Source organism: Leuciscus leuciscus (genome assembly GCF_965113295.1).
Source record: "Leuciscus leuciscus genome assembly, chromosome: 17".
Lineage (NCBI taxonomy): Eukaryota > Metazoa > Chordata > Actinopteri > Cypriniformes > Leuciscidae > Leuciscus > Leuciscus leuciscus.
In genome coordinates, this window is record NC_138741.1 from 34,318,942 (window position 1) to 34,337,911 (window position 18,970).

The 18,970-nt window shown below is 38.3% G+C and overlaps 1 protein-coding gene across 1 annotated transcript in view; it reads right to left on the reverse strand.

Moving 5' to 3' along the window:
• Positions 1-18,970, reverse strand: part of LOC309479463 (uncharacterized protein) — a 323,172-nt gene that overhangs the window by 203,952 nt on the left and 100,250 nt on the right. The window lies entirely within an intron of this gene.

Here is an 18,970-nt window from a genome sequence, read left to right on the forward strand (position 1 = left end):
GAGATTACTTAAACAATGATGTCGGGACGACATCTTATTTTGAGGGGGAGAGTGTGGTGGTTACAAAAGTAGATACATAATTGTAAATCATTAAGTAGATAAATAGTAGTAAATATGTTATATGTAAGATATATGGATGACAAGAGAATTTATTCCTTAAATGTGTTTATTTCGTTGATTAATGTTCCCTGCTCAATCGTTCGATTATTTGATTGCTTTTCCTTTGGGAGGTGTTCGCCTGCTTGAGGAGGGGGCGCGCGCGCGCGCGCGCTGCTCAAACAATACAGACTCTGATAAGTGAAGCAGCAGCAGCTCCGTGTCCTGTATTAATATATACATATATCTCCCCTCATCAGGTATGAATTACATAAAAGCAATGAGAGTATGTTTTTTGACATGTAAGAGTTTAAGAAATGTTAACTACATTGTTTAAAGTGTTTAAGTTTACTGTTATTACGGACATGTAAAAGTTCGCTTCAAGTCACGTCTGTGTGCTGCGTCACGCGTGCTAGTGACACATTTCCATGCTAGTGATGGAGACTGTGCGGTCTCAGAGAAAATACGCAATATTAGAGTAAAGTCCACAAATAACGTGTTTTGGTGAAATAATACAATGAGTAAGTTGTAAGTGCCAAATAACTGTGAAAATGAGTGTCTGTACTAAAAAGTGTATCAGAAAGAATAATTCTGGCAAACATGAACACATTTTTAGGATTTATTCACATGGAAAATGTCATAAATGTTATCAGTGAATATCTATATCTCATAGTACATAATGCTTAATCTGTAGACACAGCAGTAAAGGGAAAATACTGTATATGTAGTTCTGTTCTATATTTTGTGATTACTGAAATGATGCGCTGTCATTGATTGACATAAGAGTGATTGAACTGTTTTACATTGTATAAAAAAACAATACAGACTCTAAGTGAAGCAGCAGCAGCTCCGTGTCCTGTATTAATATATACAGATATATCTCCCCTCATCAGGCGGTGAGGGTACTACACCAGCACAGCCTGTCTCATGATGACCCGTGCTGTTGTTTCAAACACTTGATGATTACGAGTGATGAGGTCCAGCAAGCTCTCGCAGGGTTCGGGATACTCCATAACCAGAGTGAAATCTCTAGGATCTTCAAACCACTCGTATAGTCGTATGACGAAGGGGCTTATAGGTTCTTGCCTCATCATCATCAGCAGCGCCACTTCTGTAACGAGAGGTTCGGGATTCCCAGGCTAGAGAGAAGTAGCAGACCGAAGGTTAGTTGGGTAAAAATCTGAAGAAAACATCATTTTGAAATGTACTTTTCTTTGATCTTTTTAGATCCGTTCAAAAGAGCCTTTTCAGCTCAAAGTTATTTGGTGCCTCTAGGCTTATTTGTTGATCACATTTACACCTAATGCTTCCTACGGGTGTATTAACTACAGTAATCTGCACTTAAACAACTCAATACACATTCAGCTTTTGGACAACTTACAATATTAAGATAACGATCGTTGTGAATCTTGCACATCCGCTTGATGGCAACCTGCAAAAAAAAAAAAATCCCAGTTTCAATAACAGTAACAGTATTCAAGCGCCTGAACTTTCACTGAGTATTAAACCATCTGTAAATTGTTTTAAATGTGTTTTGCAAGAGCAAAATGTTTGTACAATTAAGTAAGATTTACCTTTTTGCCATCAAATTTGCGTGTTCCCAGGTACACCTTGCCAAATCCTCCGGATCCAATCATCTTTCCCACGTTATAGAGAGACTCAAAGGACTCTGAAAAACAAACAGAATAATATGAGACAATTATTAGCTTGCTAGATCCAGTGCTGGTCGAGAAAATAATATTATAATGGGGGAAATTATATTAATATTCTCTAAAAAACAAGCCTTATTTTGAGTGGAAACCAAGATAATACTGTTGAAAATAATGTTGGAGAAATAATGATTTACCATGATTTGGCTTGACGCCGGAGTGATCTGGAGCGGGTGATGATGGTTCAGGATCAGGAACAAAAGCCTCCACAACATCCACAACACTACAGGAACAGCAGCAGAACACACACTTCAAAGCCTTCCAGAGCCGGAGGAAACAACCAGCTATTTCCCTCTTCCTGCGTTCTGGAGCTTTTTCTGAAATGAAGAAAAAACAATTGAAAACAACTATTAGACACATCTCTGACGTCAAATTAAGCAATGACATAACTTACATTTTACTGTTAAATTCTTATCTGTAATGTTACAAATCTAAAGTAATGGGAATTGTTCATGCTATCCCCCTGACTTCTGCTTAATGCCTGCATAAATGTCCCAACATCTTATTTCACAATATTAATAGTCATTTTATTTCACAATTATCTCGATTACGAGGGCGGAGCCTGGTGATTCCGTGTCAACGATAAAGTTCATTTTCTTATTTTATCTGATCTTTTATTAAAAAGAAAACATACATCTCCAGGCTTCATTTGGCCAACTCTGGCACATGTGGCTCAGTTCTGGTAATGGCAAAGATCATATGGGCCATATCTTAAAATATATTTATATTATATTAAACATTGACTTTTATTAAATGCATAGCAATGTCTTATTTATGACATAACCGACTCTGTAATGCTCGGCACGACAGCCATTTTGACAATTCAAGAGCAATAAGTGGCGAAATATAATTATTTTCTGGATCGTATGCTGTGGAGAAGCGGCTTTCTGTGTGTGTGTTTCTGGTGTGTGTCAGACAGCGCAAGTGCCATCAAGTTCATGCCTTATTGAGAGCGTTTAGCTTACATTCCCATTCAATTAAGGAAACATTATTTCTAAATGTTCCCTGAACGTTCAAAACGTCCAGTTTTTTCAACGTTTCAAAAATGTTCTATCTTGGTTAAAGGAACATTCTATTTTATAATTTTGCATTATGGGAACGTTACTTTTGAAGGTTCTCGGAATGTTCTGAAAATGTTAGATGAATGTCCAATTAAAATATTTTAAAATATCTCACCTTTTGAGCTCTTGTTCACTGGAGAAGCCTCCACGGCACCCTTAGCAGTTCGGCCATCTGAAGTCTCTGTTGGCTCGACAGGAACTTGACCCGGCAGCGGAGGACACAGAAACCCTTCGAGGCTGTCGGACCTGGACAAACCCTGTTGGTTTGGGCTCTCCAATCCATCGGCACTCCACCTCCACTCGACGCTGTACGAGCCTCGGCTGCTCAGACTCAACGGCTCTCTACACCTCCTCTCGACATGGACCTCAGAGAGGAACGAACCTGAGGATGACTCTCTACACCTCCTCTCGACATGGACCTCAGAGAGGAACGAACCTGAGGATGACTCTCTACTCCTCCTCTCGACAGGGAACTCAGACAGGAACGAACCTGAGGATTGTAATATATTTGAATAACATGAGGAGACGTTCGTAATCTGGTGAACCTTTACTGAACAAGGCAACATAGAACGTACATCTAGCTCGGCCAAATCCCAGAAACACTCTGGCAAAAAACACATATTCCCCCCAGACATGGACCTCAGAGAGGAACGAACCTGAGGAAGACTCTCTACACCTCCTCTCGACAGGGACCTCAGACAGGAACGAACCTGAGGATGACGTGATGCCCGGAGAAGAATCTGTGAAGCAGAGGATGGAACATTTCAGACATCAAAAACTGTTTTTGTTTTATATATTTTTTATAATATTAATAATCAATGTCAGTGGTCACATCAAATTGTTACTTTGGTTTCACTTTATTTTGGTCCCTTTAAAGCTGCCGTCGGCAAAAATTTTTTGATCATATTCAGTGTAATCGACACTATAATCCGACAGAACAACATAAATAAGGTGGTTTTAGAAAAAAACCCGAGCTTCTAACTCCACCTGGAGCGTGTTATTTGTTTTGCTCCCGCTTCATCAGGTCCAATTTTTACTTCAGTTACTCAAATTCAAAAGTTTATTTCACATGCAAGGAATCAAATAAATGTGATCAAATGGGTTCTTCACATTAATGTAGTCAGTCATTGTACAACATCATACCATAAACCATAAATGAAAAATTAAAGCACTCACCTCCTCTTTCGCCCATCATGTGAGCCATCGACGTTCTCCTGCAAACTGAAATAAAAACTATACAAAATACAACACAAAATACAATACAATACAATACAATACAATACAAATCTCCTCAGAAATACTCCCCTAAAAATAAATAATAAATAATAAAACAAACAATTAAATAAAATAAATGCTTAACGTGAAAAAAGCTTTTAAAACGCTTAAAAGGCACTTTAACGTGGCTTAATGTACACAGTAGCCTACACACTTTATGTGCAGAGAAGCAGATGAACCCAGAATATGAACGCAATGCGTTCCTCCTATATTTTTTATTTAACTATTTTAGGAGATTGAGTCGTTAAACGTTTTTCACGTTAAGTGTTTTAGAGTGTATTTTATCCGCGCGCACAAAAGACTCCAGCGGACACAGACAGAGTGAAAGACTGGTTTTCCTGATGCTAAATCCAGCCTTGGAGAATATCCTTTCTGATGGTGTACATGATCTACACTTTAGATTTTCTTATCCCAGACATTGTTAAAGATTTAAATCCTTGCCGCCAAGACGCTCCTATGTCGGTCACGGATTGAAAGTGAAACTTAAATCTGTCACAGGGTTTTTGGATTTATTCACGCACGTTAAAAAATATTTAGAAAGCTTCTTTCTTTGCACATTTTTATATACAGCATTATCATAATAGGCTGAATATTAACGTATTGACAGAAAACCGGTAGTTCTATGTGAAATCAGACATTGAGCGCCCTCATACAGCCAAAGTGGCATGATCCTCGTTTCATAACACCTCAGCGAAGATTCGAGCGTGAGATCGGTAGTCGAATCAGGCTCCTCCAATCGAAGCATCGAATCTTCGACTATTCGGGGTCACCCCTAATCTGCATATCATTTTTTTCTGTTTTGTTTGGATAGAAAGAAATCAATGGCCGACACAAGTTACTTGTGTGTGTTAAAATATGTGTACTGACAAAACAATGTTTTGATTGTGATTGCTGTATGCTATTAACAGGTCCAGTGATTTGGATCATGGGCAGCAGTTACATTCGTCGTGGGGAAGAGAGGGCCAGAGAGACCATAGGGGCCAAGGTTCACTGGTTTGGCTGGGGTGGACTTCGATGGCACGGACTCCTTCCTTTTTTCTACCGGTCCCTTAGAGGAAGAGCAGCCCCGGATGTCCTGCTGATTCACTGCGGCGGGAACGACTTACAGTAAAAAAAAAAAAAATTGAACATTGTTACACGTTACATGTAGTTCATACAAAAAGAATTCTACAGTAAAAACTGCTTAAAATGTGGATTTCGTTGGAGTTGTGCCTCTACTATGATGGGATAATGTCCACTTTAACGCACTCTCCGAGACTGCCGTGAAATAGCACCGCGAATTGTGCAGAAAATGCAATAGGCGGCTCTTTGTGCATTGTGTAATGTCAAGTTCAAAAATTCATTCAAAATAATTCTACAGTAAAAACTGCTTAAAATTTGGATTTCGTTAGAGTAGCAGCTCTACTATAATGGGATTCCTTTTTTTTCTTTTTCCTTTTTTCTGCACCCGATGGATAGACTCGTTTCATTTTTGCGGTCAAATTTCCAAGACAACGATTTTACATGGTCGGTTGACTGTTAAACCGCGGCACCGGCGAGTACCATCTGTAGTTAGGGGGCCCGCTAGTGGCGGCGGGGCCCTAAGCAGCCGCTTAGTTCGCTTATAGGGAGAGCCGGCTCTGAGTGTGAGCGATGCACACAGAAAGTGCTGTAAACATTATTTGAACAGGAAGATGTGCACTAAAAACACCATACTATTGGGGATGGAAAAGTATTAATTTGTTCATCCTCCTTCTCACAAGAGCCCCTGATACTTTTTCAGTTTCTCGCCTTGCCAAATGATGAAGGCGTATCTTGCAGTACATGGAGGCTGCCATCTTAACCAAGGTGTGAACATGATTGTCCTCAACACTGGTCTCAAACATGTGGTCGTGCAACTCTGAAAAAATATTCTTGTCAGCACAATCACTCAGAACCTGAATTATAATGGCAGCTGTCACTCCTTTTCCTTGAGGAAGCTTTCCTCCACTAGTATTCAGTAGTCTTTGAAAGCACCTTTCAGAGGCTTTACACACCTCCACAATGCTTGTTGGTGGATTCTGTAAGCCTCCCCTGTTCTTCAGGGCAATGAAAGCATGCATACTGGATCAGAACTCAGTGCAACAGAACAGGGCATGCACAAGAATTTCCCCTTCATCTTTTTCACCACATATCCAGCAATGTAATGGATAGCGGCGTCCTTGAACTCGGATATTGAATCGACATAAGGTGAGATGCTGTAGTCGTGGTCAGAATCCAGAGGGAGTGCTGGTGTGACATCAAATTGACGAGAAGCTGGACCGACTGTCACTGCCAACATGTTGGTTCCATCTCTAATGAGACGGTTCCCGGTTCCATTTTTCACTTGATGTCTCACTAGGAGGCGTTTGTACGCAGCTTTGAACTGTCGGGCTGTAGGGTTGTTGTTGTTGTAGCCTCCGCGTGCCCTAACTGCAGAAAAGAACAGCTCAAGATGATCCTGACTGAGTTTGTAAGTGAGGAGATACTTACAAGGTGCATCCTGTGCTTCAACCAGCTCTTTAAAAATGTTGGAAATGCTTCTGGAGCTGGCAACAAATCCAATGGGACCCGTTTTCCTCTGAGCTGCAGAAGGACATTTTCAGCTCTCTCCAACAGACTCAGCATGTGAAGTTTATTACAACCTTGGAAGGAGCTTTGTAACCCTTTGCCAGAGGGTTCCTGCTGTTGAGAACATCAAAAGCTAAGTCGATTGTTCTCAGAAATTCGACGGTTTCCTCTGAACCATGAAACTGAGGCAAGTGAAGTTCCTTGTTGCAGAATTCAAGGGCATCTGCAACGCTGCTGCTGAAAACTTGAGCAGCAAGATTTACCTTCATCTTCTGATGTCTCCACAGAATATGTGCCATCTTCAGCTTATTACCCAGCCTCAAGGTCTATATATCAGGAGAGCAACTCTGAGAAAATGTTATATTCATGCCAGGTCTATGCGTTTCCGTGTTTCTCTGCCGTAGTACAGTAAGATTGAGCTTAAATCAAGCGGCAACCTCCCCGTCTCTCTCTTGAAACCAACACGGAAGTGAGTTAAACTGCAATTCATTGACTGGCCGCTTGAGGCTGGCTGCAGAAGTGAGTTAAATCTGTATCTCCCCCATGTTAAAATTACCAACTTTACAGCAGAAAAAAACATGTTTACAGCCTGGATCTCTATGTGGCTTTGGTCTATACAGCTAATTTTGCCCTTCATGACAACTGTGAGGGGGTGAATTTTTTTATAACTCATCCGTTTAGTTGATTAATATTTAAAGTTCTGCATAATTAAGGGTGTGTCCACTTTTGAGTGACAGGTGGATTCCCTATGATGTCAATGCTAGCCGTTTGTCTGCTGTTAACTGCGTGCCTGCGTCACTTCACCTCAGCAAATTTTAGCTGCTGAACTTGCCATCTCTGCAGTGTTTGTGCTTTTCTAGGGATTATTTCATACTATTTAATACACCCATTACTTCGCCCACGGCTTAGGATTCCGTCGTTGTCGTCGAGTATCGTTCGAGAGAACAACCAGCGCTGTATTTCAGTTGTTTTCCTCTGTGAACATGCACTAATGGATGTCTGACAATTTCGTTGATTTTTTTGAGTTTTCAGATTTAAAAAACGTCTATAGATATAAAGGCTTGTTCGTTCTGCTCTCACGGAACAGATAGATTATAATATGCTTATGTACCGTCAGATGAAATCCTGCAGGTGTCGTTGCTTTCTCCGTCCATGTAATAAATGCACATCCTTGAATGAGCGCAGATTTCTAGCGCATTTAACGTACTGGAACTTCATAGGTAATATATCTATGGTTTAACTCATTTGAGAGGCGGCCAAATCAGAATTTAAAATGGACTGAATAAGCTCTCTACGAACTTGACGAGCAATGCCGCGCTGACGGACCATAGACTATAAAAAAGTGTACTGACATGTAACTGTTATGCACATAAATCACTGTCACACACACTCTCTCATATTAAGTTACTGCATAATACATTTTCAACTAGCAGAATAGTACAGAATCACGATACACAGTCTCACTTGTAGCCATGTCTTTTAACTATTATAATATTTCGAAGGGCAAAAACAGGAACTTTTAATTGGCTTTACATCATCAACTGTCACTTTAGCGCGAGGCTCTGTGCAGTCGCAGACTTGGTACTGTCAGTAGCATATAGCATTACCTCCCTGAGCTAACTCTGGTAGCCAGGCAACTCACGCCCCGCCTCTTTGCCCATTTTCTGTTATCCAGGAGTGACGTAAGGTGACACGAGGCCAAGATGGCGACGGCCGAATCCGCCCACTTTAGGCTTCAAAAATGCTCTTCAGAAACCTACGGGTGACGTCACGGACACTACGTCCATATTTTTTTACAGTCTATGGCTTAAATACACAACTGAACGACTTTCGACTTCCTTGTAAGGTGGAAAAAACATTGTTTAAAGAGAGAACGTATATGCTAATGCTTACACATGATACAATCCCCTTTCCACATTAAGAAACTATTTCTCAGTGTATATTAGTGGTATACAAATGCTACATTTGCATCAGTCGAAACATTCATTTTCTTGCAAAGAGCAAAACCAAGTGTACACATCTGAAGTATCATCATCACTGGAACTCTCTGCTAAGTGAACATTGCATTTTACTCGTACCTTTAAGCAGGAATTTTGTCAGTCAAAAGTAGTTGATCTCCGAATATATATTTATAAACATGTCCCAGAAAAAAACTTTACTGGTGTGCATCTTGTGACAAAACAATTGCACTGACATATTTTAAGATACGTTCTCATTTAAAACAGCTCAAACATGCATTTTAGTCTAGGACTAGCCTTGTCTGTGAAGCCGGGTATAAAATGAATGGGCTATTTTCTTATAACGTGTTTTAATTGAATATTAGATTCAAACTAAATAAAAATTCTGCAAGAAAAGGTATATTAAATAAAAAACCCTAAATATCATGACTGTGTGGACTATTACACCTTTGTTTTTCTGAAGTATGACCACCAGCTTTCAATTCGTTGGTTTGTGGTTGAGGAGTCACACTGTACATATGGCCTGAAGCCCCTGCAAGGTCATCATCTGTGTGACTGATCCCAGAACAGTGGATTGCAGCCATATTTCCATCTAAACAGAACTGGAACCTTTGTAAAATATGCGCTCGTCTTCACAAAAAACTAAATGCAGGGTTTTTAAACTTCTCGTGTGGGGAAAATGTTGTTTATTCTGGGCAGTATGGCAAGCCATGGCAAAAAGCAGGATAACTTGTAGGCTATAGCTTACTTGAAAGAAAAACAAATTTGCCGAGTAAAAACAGAGTTTGTGTTGTTGAGTCATATTTTTTTTCTAGTAGACTACAGAGCTCATGAAAAATAAAAGTTCCGGATGGACAAACATTAAATAAACCAGTGTGAATAACAATATCTTAAAATAAACTAGAGAGTGGATACACAGATATGGCTTGTTTATGAATGAAATTAATGCATTTATTTGTCATTTAAACTGATGCAAACAGGGAAAGAGAGTAGAAAACACGTATTATCCTGTCGCTCCCTCTAGTGGACAGCATTAAGTATTACGGCCTTCATTACTCAGATAACTCAAGTCGATGGATTTTTTTTGGGAAAGTAAGTCTGACCAGTTAGAAAAGATATAAGCAGACCAGTCTGAGGGTCTGAGCTGAGGCTGGTGAAGCATTAAAGTTCTAGCCGGAGTCAATTTCTCATAATAATAATAATTAATCCCAAACCTGGTAATTTTGTCAGTATTAATTTACATTCACTGATTCTGGCTTCTCTCTTTTCTGTCTCTTTCTTTTAATGCAAACTGAGTAGGCTACACATGCTTATATTCAAAAATATAAACTTTATTTCTATTCAATTTTCAAAATTATTTATAGCCCATAGGCTGTGTCACACACGCCTACCTGCCTTTTGATGTAAATATACCTTAATAAAGTGTTTTTGTGACATTTTCTGCCATTTGTCTTTAGTAGGATTGGAAGCAGTGCTAGAGGTAGCCTATTGGTATTGACACTCAATAATGTTATTGCTGAAGAGTATTTTAACACTTAATGTTGTTGTATTCACACTACACTGGTGTTAAAAAGTATTAAAATTAAAATAAAAAGTATTACTCAATAACACTGTAATTTAACACTAACACTAGTGTGGTGTAAAAACAACAATGTTAAGTGTTGAATAGTGCTAACTTTTAACAATATACAGTGTTGAATTAACAGAAAATTAGTGTTAAAAAATGAACACTTTCAAAAGTGTAAATGTAACACTGTGTAGTGTGGACACATATACACACTTTGCTGGTGTTAAATTTGACACTGTAGGTGTTAATTTAACACTGGGGATTTTGCTGTGTAGAGTGGTAAATGTTAAAGACATATTATCATGGTACAGTTCAGCCTATTATTGATTTTTATTTCCACTTCCCTTTTATCCAAAGAGACGGAACTATTTGCACTGTATTTATCAATGGGAAATATGCTAATATAATCTGTCATACTGTAGTTCACATTAATGGGGTCGCTTGCAAATCGCAGCAGCACGAATTACGTGACCAGCAACATATTTCTGCTTCAAATATTGTGTGTAGTTAACAGTGAGTGGTGGTTTCAGACATTATTTTATTAAAGTGCATTTGTCAGTGCCGCACTCGTACTGACTCTTATTCTGCCTGACAGAAAGAAAAGCTCATAGCTTACTGAAGGCGGAGCGGTTTGACCAATCAGATGAAAGGGGCGTTTCAGAACCGCCCATGTGTGCAAATGAAATATCGAACCCATAAACCGACTTTTAAACCATAAATGAAAAATCGAGCCAAAATCTCATTTTTCGTTTTTTAAGCTAAACTAAAAAACGAATAAACAAGCTGGTTTTCATTTCTCGTTATTCCATTCCAAACAGGAAATGAAATGATCAAAAAGTACACAGACCAAGTACTTGTTCATTCAACTTTCGACCTATAACCCATGTTGAACTTGCAAATCCTACAATCAAATCTGAGATTTCTCAATGGCAATCGGGTGAAAGAGACAAATTTAGCCGTCTAGCCCCTTTGACTCCCATTCATTTTGCACTCATGGGCGATCGCCCCCAGTGGAACTCTGGTGGAACTACAACCAAAATTCGGTACAATAGGACTTAAAAGGGAGTGGCCAGGCTCTCCGTAGACGGGCTCTGGTATTGCTAGGTATTGCTGGACCCAGATGCTTCAGAGGCTAAAAACATTCCAGGAACAAAAAGCCCTTTCAAACTACAGCTGTACAAAGAGGCACTCGGGAAGGCTTATCATTGAATAACACTGTTTATAAGCACATTTCAAGACTTTTCAGCCAATGGTGAGCATATTTAATTTAATGAAAATCTTACAAAGACATATGTATAAAAGACTATTTACATGAATGGGTTTAAATCAAAGTGAATTTTCATTACTTTCATTGTTGTTTGAAGACTGTACCAGGGATTCTTCTAGCGAAGACAATGAAGTGCACGTAAAGTCTCACAGTCCACATTATGAGAGTGACACTTTTGTGGGTGCATTTAATTGCATGTCTCCTTACATAAATATAACGTTTAATTGTAACTCATTTTAACACGTGACTTTTTTTAAAAACATTTTTTTATTTTTTTTATACAGATATGGGATGTTCCAGATGAAGCAAGCACACCAAAGAAAGGAAGCACATCAAACAGGTATTAGTTAACAAGACATTATTTGGAGGTTAGGAGTGGAGTTGCTCAAATTAATACATAGTTGGGTAACACTTTAGAATACTGTATCTTACTTACTGCATAACTAATAAGTAATTATTGAAAAACTAATAGGTAATTATTCATTAACTACTTCTTCACTACTGTTAACTACTGAGGAAGATGTGTTAACTAATCAGTATGTAATATATTTTTATGATTGTGTTAAGTAACAGTTAGTTAATCAATAAATAATGAATTCTGTCATAACTCTTGAAGAAGAACTACTAATTATCTACTAATTAAGGTTCAAGAAAAATAACTAAGAAGTAACTACTAATGAACAGTCATACAAAACTAACCTCAGATTAGTTTTTATATTTTATATACAGTACTGTGTGTGTGTGTGTGTGTGTGTGTGTGTGTGTGTGTGTGTGTGTGTGTGTGTGTGTGTGTGTGTGTGTGTGTGTGTGTGTGTGTGTATTCCTCAGCATAGAATGCCATTGAGTAAATTCATGTTTGAGGCAATGACTGAGGGAAACTGAAAATATAGGGAACTTATTAGTAATTCATAAATAATTATCAAATAATTCTGCAGGAATTACTTAGAACCTGGAACAGTATTCTAAAGTGAGAATATAGGGAACTCATTAGTAATTAATAAATAATGATCAAATAATTATCCAGGAATTAGGCTACTTATAACCTGAAACAGTATTCTAAAGTGAACATATAAGGAAATTAATTGGTAATTAACAAATAATTATTAGATAATTCTTCAGGAATTACTTGGAACCTGGAACAGTATTCTAAAGTGAGAATATAGGGAACTCATTAGTAATTAATACAGAATTACCACATACTTCTGACTCAAATCAAACTTACTGTAAAAAAACACATTATTAACAGTATTATCTAAACCTTTGTAAAATAGATAAGTTATCATACATTATGATACATTTTGCTAATTAAATAAAAAGTTTGCTTATTTGCAGATCAATATATAGCCTAGTAAATGTCTGCACTTATCTTTCTTATTAGTGCTGAACAATGACTAAAACTGGCTAGAAAATAAAATAAAAAACATTGATCAGTGCTTTTTACTTTTCAAGTAATTACCTTTGTACTTTTACTAAGGTAATTTTGAAAATGAATAGGCCAATAGTTTATCATTTTACTGGAGTAATATTGATTTGAGGTACTTGATTTGTACTTGATTTGTGTACTTCATCCACTCCGCTGCTAAAATAAAACGGTTTATTGTAGTGACTACTGTGTATGACTGTTCATTAGTAGTTACTTCTTACTTATTTTTCTTGAACATTAATTAATAGATAATTAATAATAGTTCTTCAAGAGTTATGACAATTCATTAGTTATTGATTAACTAACTGAAACTTAACACAATCATACAATTCTATTACATACTAATTAGTTAACACATCTTCCTTAGTAGTTAACAGTAGTGACTTAAAGGGGTGGTAAAACGCCTTTTTTCGAAGGCTTGATTGTGTTTGTGGGGTGCACTGTAACATGTGTTCATGCTTCGTTTTTAAAAATTCGCATTATTTTTCACATATTTAACCATTATTCTACACTGCTCTGTCCCTCCTTGTAAAAACGGTCGGATGATTTCCGCGTTCTATGAAACCCCCCCCCCCCCCAAAATACGCAATGGGCTCAGATTGGTTAGCTGGCCCAGTGTGTTGTGATTCGCTAACCTCCAAGTGCACGTTGTTCGGAAACGTCACGCCCCCTTATCTTTACCGGTAGTTTGTGCTTCAGTAAACAACGGCGTCAATATTGCCATACCAGTTTGAGCCCAAATCAGACCCAGAGAATGTTAGTGGAGAGGATCGAGCAGAAACTGTTCAAGAACGGCTGTTAAAGGACGTTTCAGAAAGGTATGTTAGACTGCAGATCTATTGTGATCGCTATATGACACTGTTACTTTTGTATATTTAGAACGATTGTAGCTAAATATCTGTCGCCTGAACTATTAATCCAATACGAACACTAAACATTGGCTTTACAACAGTAGCCAAATCAAACACAAAACCATGTTTAGCATGCCTGTAGATAAACAAGCACGTAGATAAACAATACATAAAAGCTATAATCAAAGAATAATTTACACTGATCACATAAACGACAACACAACAACCACGAACATTTCAAGTTCGCTGCGCTGGTGATATTAAACAGAAGTTTGTATGTGTTTGTCGGATAAGTATGAATTAACATAAGCATTTAACAAACTGGTTTGTGGAGCCAAACAGCGTTGTCCTTCGTTTACTTCCTTGCTACAACGTACAATTAACAATACGAACTATCACAGGAAAACACAACGACAAAAAATAAATCATACTTACCGGTTGTGGCCCGTAAACAGTTTCTGTTTTTAAAGTTGGAACTGCTCCATCTTTCAGGACTAGCCGTTGTGCGAATCCTTCATCGGAGGAGGGGTTTATGTTGGGCTTAGTGATGTCAGCAAGCCCGCAGGAATGTCGTGTAGTCCCTACTGGCCGTTTTTTGTAGTTCTTAGAAATTGATTTCTTTAAAAGCAAATATCTCCCTTTGCTTTAAACTTTGAAAGTTGTAACTTTGCAGATGTTGTTTATGCTCAAACAGCAACATTACACACTAACTCAAGTTAGAAAAGTGAAATCGTGTTTTACCACCCCTTTAAGTGTTAATAAAGAATTACCTATTAGTTCCTCAATAATTCCTTATTAGTTATGCAATAAGTAAGATACAGTATTCTAAAGTGTTACCCATAGTTGTTGTTTTTCAGACCCCCTGATCTCTCTCTGCCTTTTTTGGACCAAGTAAGTTCATAATGTTCATACCTTGCTAAGTTACTTTGTTACAACAAATGAAAAAATGTATTCTGTCTTTATAATGGTCAGTTCTAATGTTATTTTAATAACTGTAGGAAAAAACTGAACAAATATCCAAGAACACACACATGATTGCTTTTCAAGTAGCCTAATTACTTTTGTATGTCCATTGATGTAAATTCCTGTTAATCTTTGTCTTTTTACAGCAGTTACACACGTCTCTATGCACCAATAATAATCTAAAGTGACTGGGAAGAGTCAGATGAGAGCAGACAACATGTTCAAGAAGAAAGGTTCTTAATTCATTTATTAATGACTCCGTCTCAATATCATGTTCCCAAATTTATTGACTATTTTTTTTATTTCATCATTAACTTAATCAAAACCTCTTTATTTATTACAGCACAGATGTATTAACTGCTGCAGATATTGTGCCAGATCTCTCATTGAAGATCATAAAAACGTCTTGCAGCAGATTCAACATAAATAGAGCCAATGTTTGGGATGGAGCAATTCGTGGATTCAAGCATCATACGACCCATTACACAACATGCTTGTTAAATTCACAGATGACGAAGGCACAACTGAAGATGCAGTGGACACAGGTGTTCCCAAACGTGAGTTTCTAACCCTCCTAATGGACTGTTTATGGGCACGGAGAATCTTTGATGGTCCAGAAAATAGGAGATTTCTCACCTTTAACAACACAAGTAAATGATTTACTTACATCTACCTTTTATCTGCCCTGTTCATAATTGTCTTGTTTTATACTAACTGGACAATAACAGTTTACTACAGCTGCCAGAGAAGATGAATACTTCCTTGCTGGGCGGATGATTGCAGTTTCTATTGTTCACGGTGGTCCAGGTCCAGGTGGTGGACGATCACCTCACTGGGAGAGTTGGCATTAATGGAACAGTTGAAGATAAAACAGATGAGAAAAAGGCAGCTTTCCTTGAGGTGCACTCAATTTTTATATAGTTTAAAATATCTGTCCAGATTACAGGCATATGTTATAGCATAAAGTAATTTTGTTAAGTGAGAAACCTTATTAAAGGTGTAAAATCCTAATAGCAAAAATAACATAGCTCTAATTCATCTAACAATATTAATGAAAGCAGTTTACATATGATAATAATAATTTAAATTAAGAGTTATTTTTCAGAAAGTTATCATAATGACTAGATGACCAATTTCATCTTTCTGTTAAACACAGGACCATTTGGACACACCCACATAATGAAAGTTGGTGGCCCCACATCTACGCCACCTGGACAGACGATGATTGGCTGAAAAACTTCAGAATGGGAAGAGGCAGTTTCAAACTACTGACACTCTCCGGCCCTGGCTGACATGACAGACCACTCAATTCAGACAGGCTGTGCCTATAGAGGCTCGTGTTGCAATTTGTATTTGGAGGTTATCCACAAACCTGGAGTACAGATCCATCTCACAACTGTTTGGTGTTGGGTTATCAACATGTTGCACTATCACCCAAGAGGTTGTGACTGCCATAAATGTGGTAATGAAGCCTCTGTACATAAGCCTCTGCAGCAGAGTTCAGGCAGATAATACAGGGTTTTCGTGACAAATGGAGATTCCCTCAGGTGGCAGGTGCGATAGATGGAAGCCATATCAAGATCAGAGCTCCACCTGACAACTCATCTTGTTATTACAATCGGAAGGGAGACTATTCCATCATTCTGCAAGGTGTGGTGGACCATAGAATGAGATTTTGGGACATTAATGTTGGACGACCAGGTAAGATACACGATGTCCGTGTTTTCTCCCTCTCATTGTATGAGCGTGGCAGCGCAGGCACTCTTTTACCTCATTGGACTGAAACGTTTGAGGGGGTCGACGTGCCTGTTTTTCTTTTGGGTGATTCGGCTTACCTTCTACTAACTTGGCTCATGAAAGCTTACCCAGAGGGAGGAGCAGTAACACCACAGCAGCTCAACTTCTACCACAGATTGAGCCAAGCCCGTATGACCATTGAGCGTGCCTTTGGGTGCCTCAAAGGACGCTGGCGTTGCCTTCTTTTTTTTATTTTTTTATATGTTTATTGTGCAAACTTCCAAGCATGTTACAGACAATAAACAGGTCAACTGTAAATAAGAAGTCTGACATTTTCCCATTTTCTTTTCCCTGGAGGTAGATCTTTTATGTAAAAGCACATAGATGAAAAATAAATAAATAAATAAATAATAATAATAATAATTTAAAAAAAAAAAAAAAAAAAAAAAAAAAAACAGTGACAACAACAATAATAAATAATAATAACAATAGTAACGAAACACTCAAAAACAAAAACAGAAAAGGAAAAGGTATTCGATCAAATTTAAGAGTCTAACGAAGTTAGGGAGTTAACATAAGAAAGAAATGGGTCCCATGTACTATGAAATTGTTTCACAGATCCTCTAACTGTATGCTTGATTTTTTCTAAATGAAGAAAAGACATTAAATCTTTTAACCAAGAGGTTGAGCCAGGGGGATTAGGACTCTTCCAATGCAGCAATATACGTCGCTTGGCTATGAGGGCAGAAAACGCAACAAGGTCAGCTTGATATTTATTAAACCTGCCCACAGGGGGGACACCAAAGATAGCAATTAGAGGGCATGGGGTCAGGGGGATGCCCAGAATTACAGAAAGGGAGTTGAAGAAAGACGACCAGAAGGAGTCGAGCTTAGGGCAGGAGAAAAACGTGTGTGTGTGTGATCTGCAGGGGAAAGGGAACATCTAATACAAGAATCATCCGTGTCAGGGAAAAATCTCTTTAGCCTGGCCTTAGTGTAGTGGATCCTATGTACCACCTTAAACTGAATAAGGCTCAAACGAGCACAAGTCCAAGTGGAACTGATCCTAAGCAGTGACTCTCTCCACCAGTCCTCGTCTAGTGCCAGCCCAAGCTCTTTTTCCCATGTATCCTTTAGCCATAAAAGGGAAGATACTTGCGAAGAGAGTAAAAGATTGTAAATTGGTCCAATGCTGTTTTGTGACGCTGATGAAGACATTATATTATCTAAAAGAGTCTCCTCGGGTAGGTTAGGAAAAGATGTAAAATTAATTTTGACAAAACTACGAAGTTGGAAATATCTGAATCGACCATGAATAGATAAGCTAAATTTAGTAACAAGGTTTTCCCAACTACCAAATATTTTGTCTAGGAAGAGATCACAAAAAGAGACCAGACCTTTGTTTTTCCATAATTTAAAAGTTGGGTCTAGCAAAGAAGGTAAAAAGAGGTGGTTATTGCAAATAGGGGAAAGGACAGAAGGAGATTTTAATCCAAAATGTTGCCTGAACTGTTTCCAGATTTTTAGCGAAGAAAGTACAACAGGGTTATTAGTATACTGAGAAGGCCGCGTTGTAAGTGGAGCAAAAAGCAGTGCGGGTAGAGATGAAGTGCAAGAGCTGGCTTCTATAATGCACCAGTTAGTGTCAGGGGAATGATACCAAGTTTTAAGCTTTTGGAGATTAGCAGCCCAATAATACAACTGAATATTAGGGAGTGCAAGGCCTCCATCACGTTTGGGCCTCTGGAGAATTGATAATTGAATTCTGGGGGGCTTGCCCACCCAGATGTATGAAAGTACAGTGGCGTTAAGTGATTTAAAAAAAGATTTAGGGAGAAAGATCGGGAGAGTCTGAAAGAGAAATAGAAACCGAGGTAATATGTTCATTTTAATTGTTTCGATGCGACCCACTAGTGAAAGAGGTAGTACCCTCCATCTCTGAAGGTCTGATTTAATCTTCTCAGTCAATTCCACAAAGTTATTCTTATAAAGTGAGCTAAAGGAGTGTGAGATGTTTACACCCAAGTATTTAAAGCCACTAAGAGATAAATGGAAGGGTAGCGCGTCAGAAGAAATCAATTTCGCTAACTGGTTAACAGGGAAACATACACTCTTTGTGATGTTCAGTTTATAACCAGAAAATATTCCGAAGGCCTCTAGCAGATTTACTATTACGTCAACACAGTTTACTGGGTCTTGAACATATAATAATAGATCATCAGCATATAGTGCTACTCTGTGTTTGATACCTCCTCTAATTATGCCTGAAAATAATGTGGACCCTCTCAGGGCTATAGACAGAGGCTCTATAGCGAGTGCAAAAAGCAATGGTGAAAGGGGGCATCCTTGGCGTGTGCCACGCGAGAGAGGAAAAGGAGGCGAGGTTTCGGAATTTGTTTTAACTCTTGCCACTGGAGCAGAGTAGAGAAGACGAATCCATGAGAAAAATTTAGGGCCAAATCCAAATTTTTGGAGGATTGTAAACAAGTAATGCC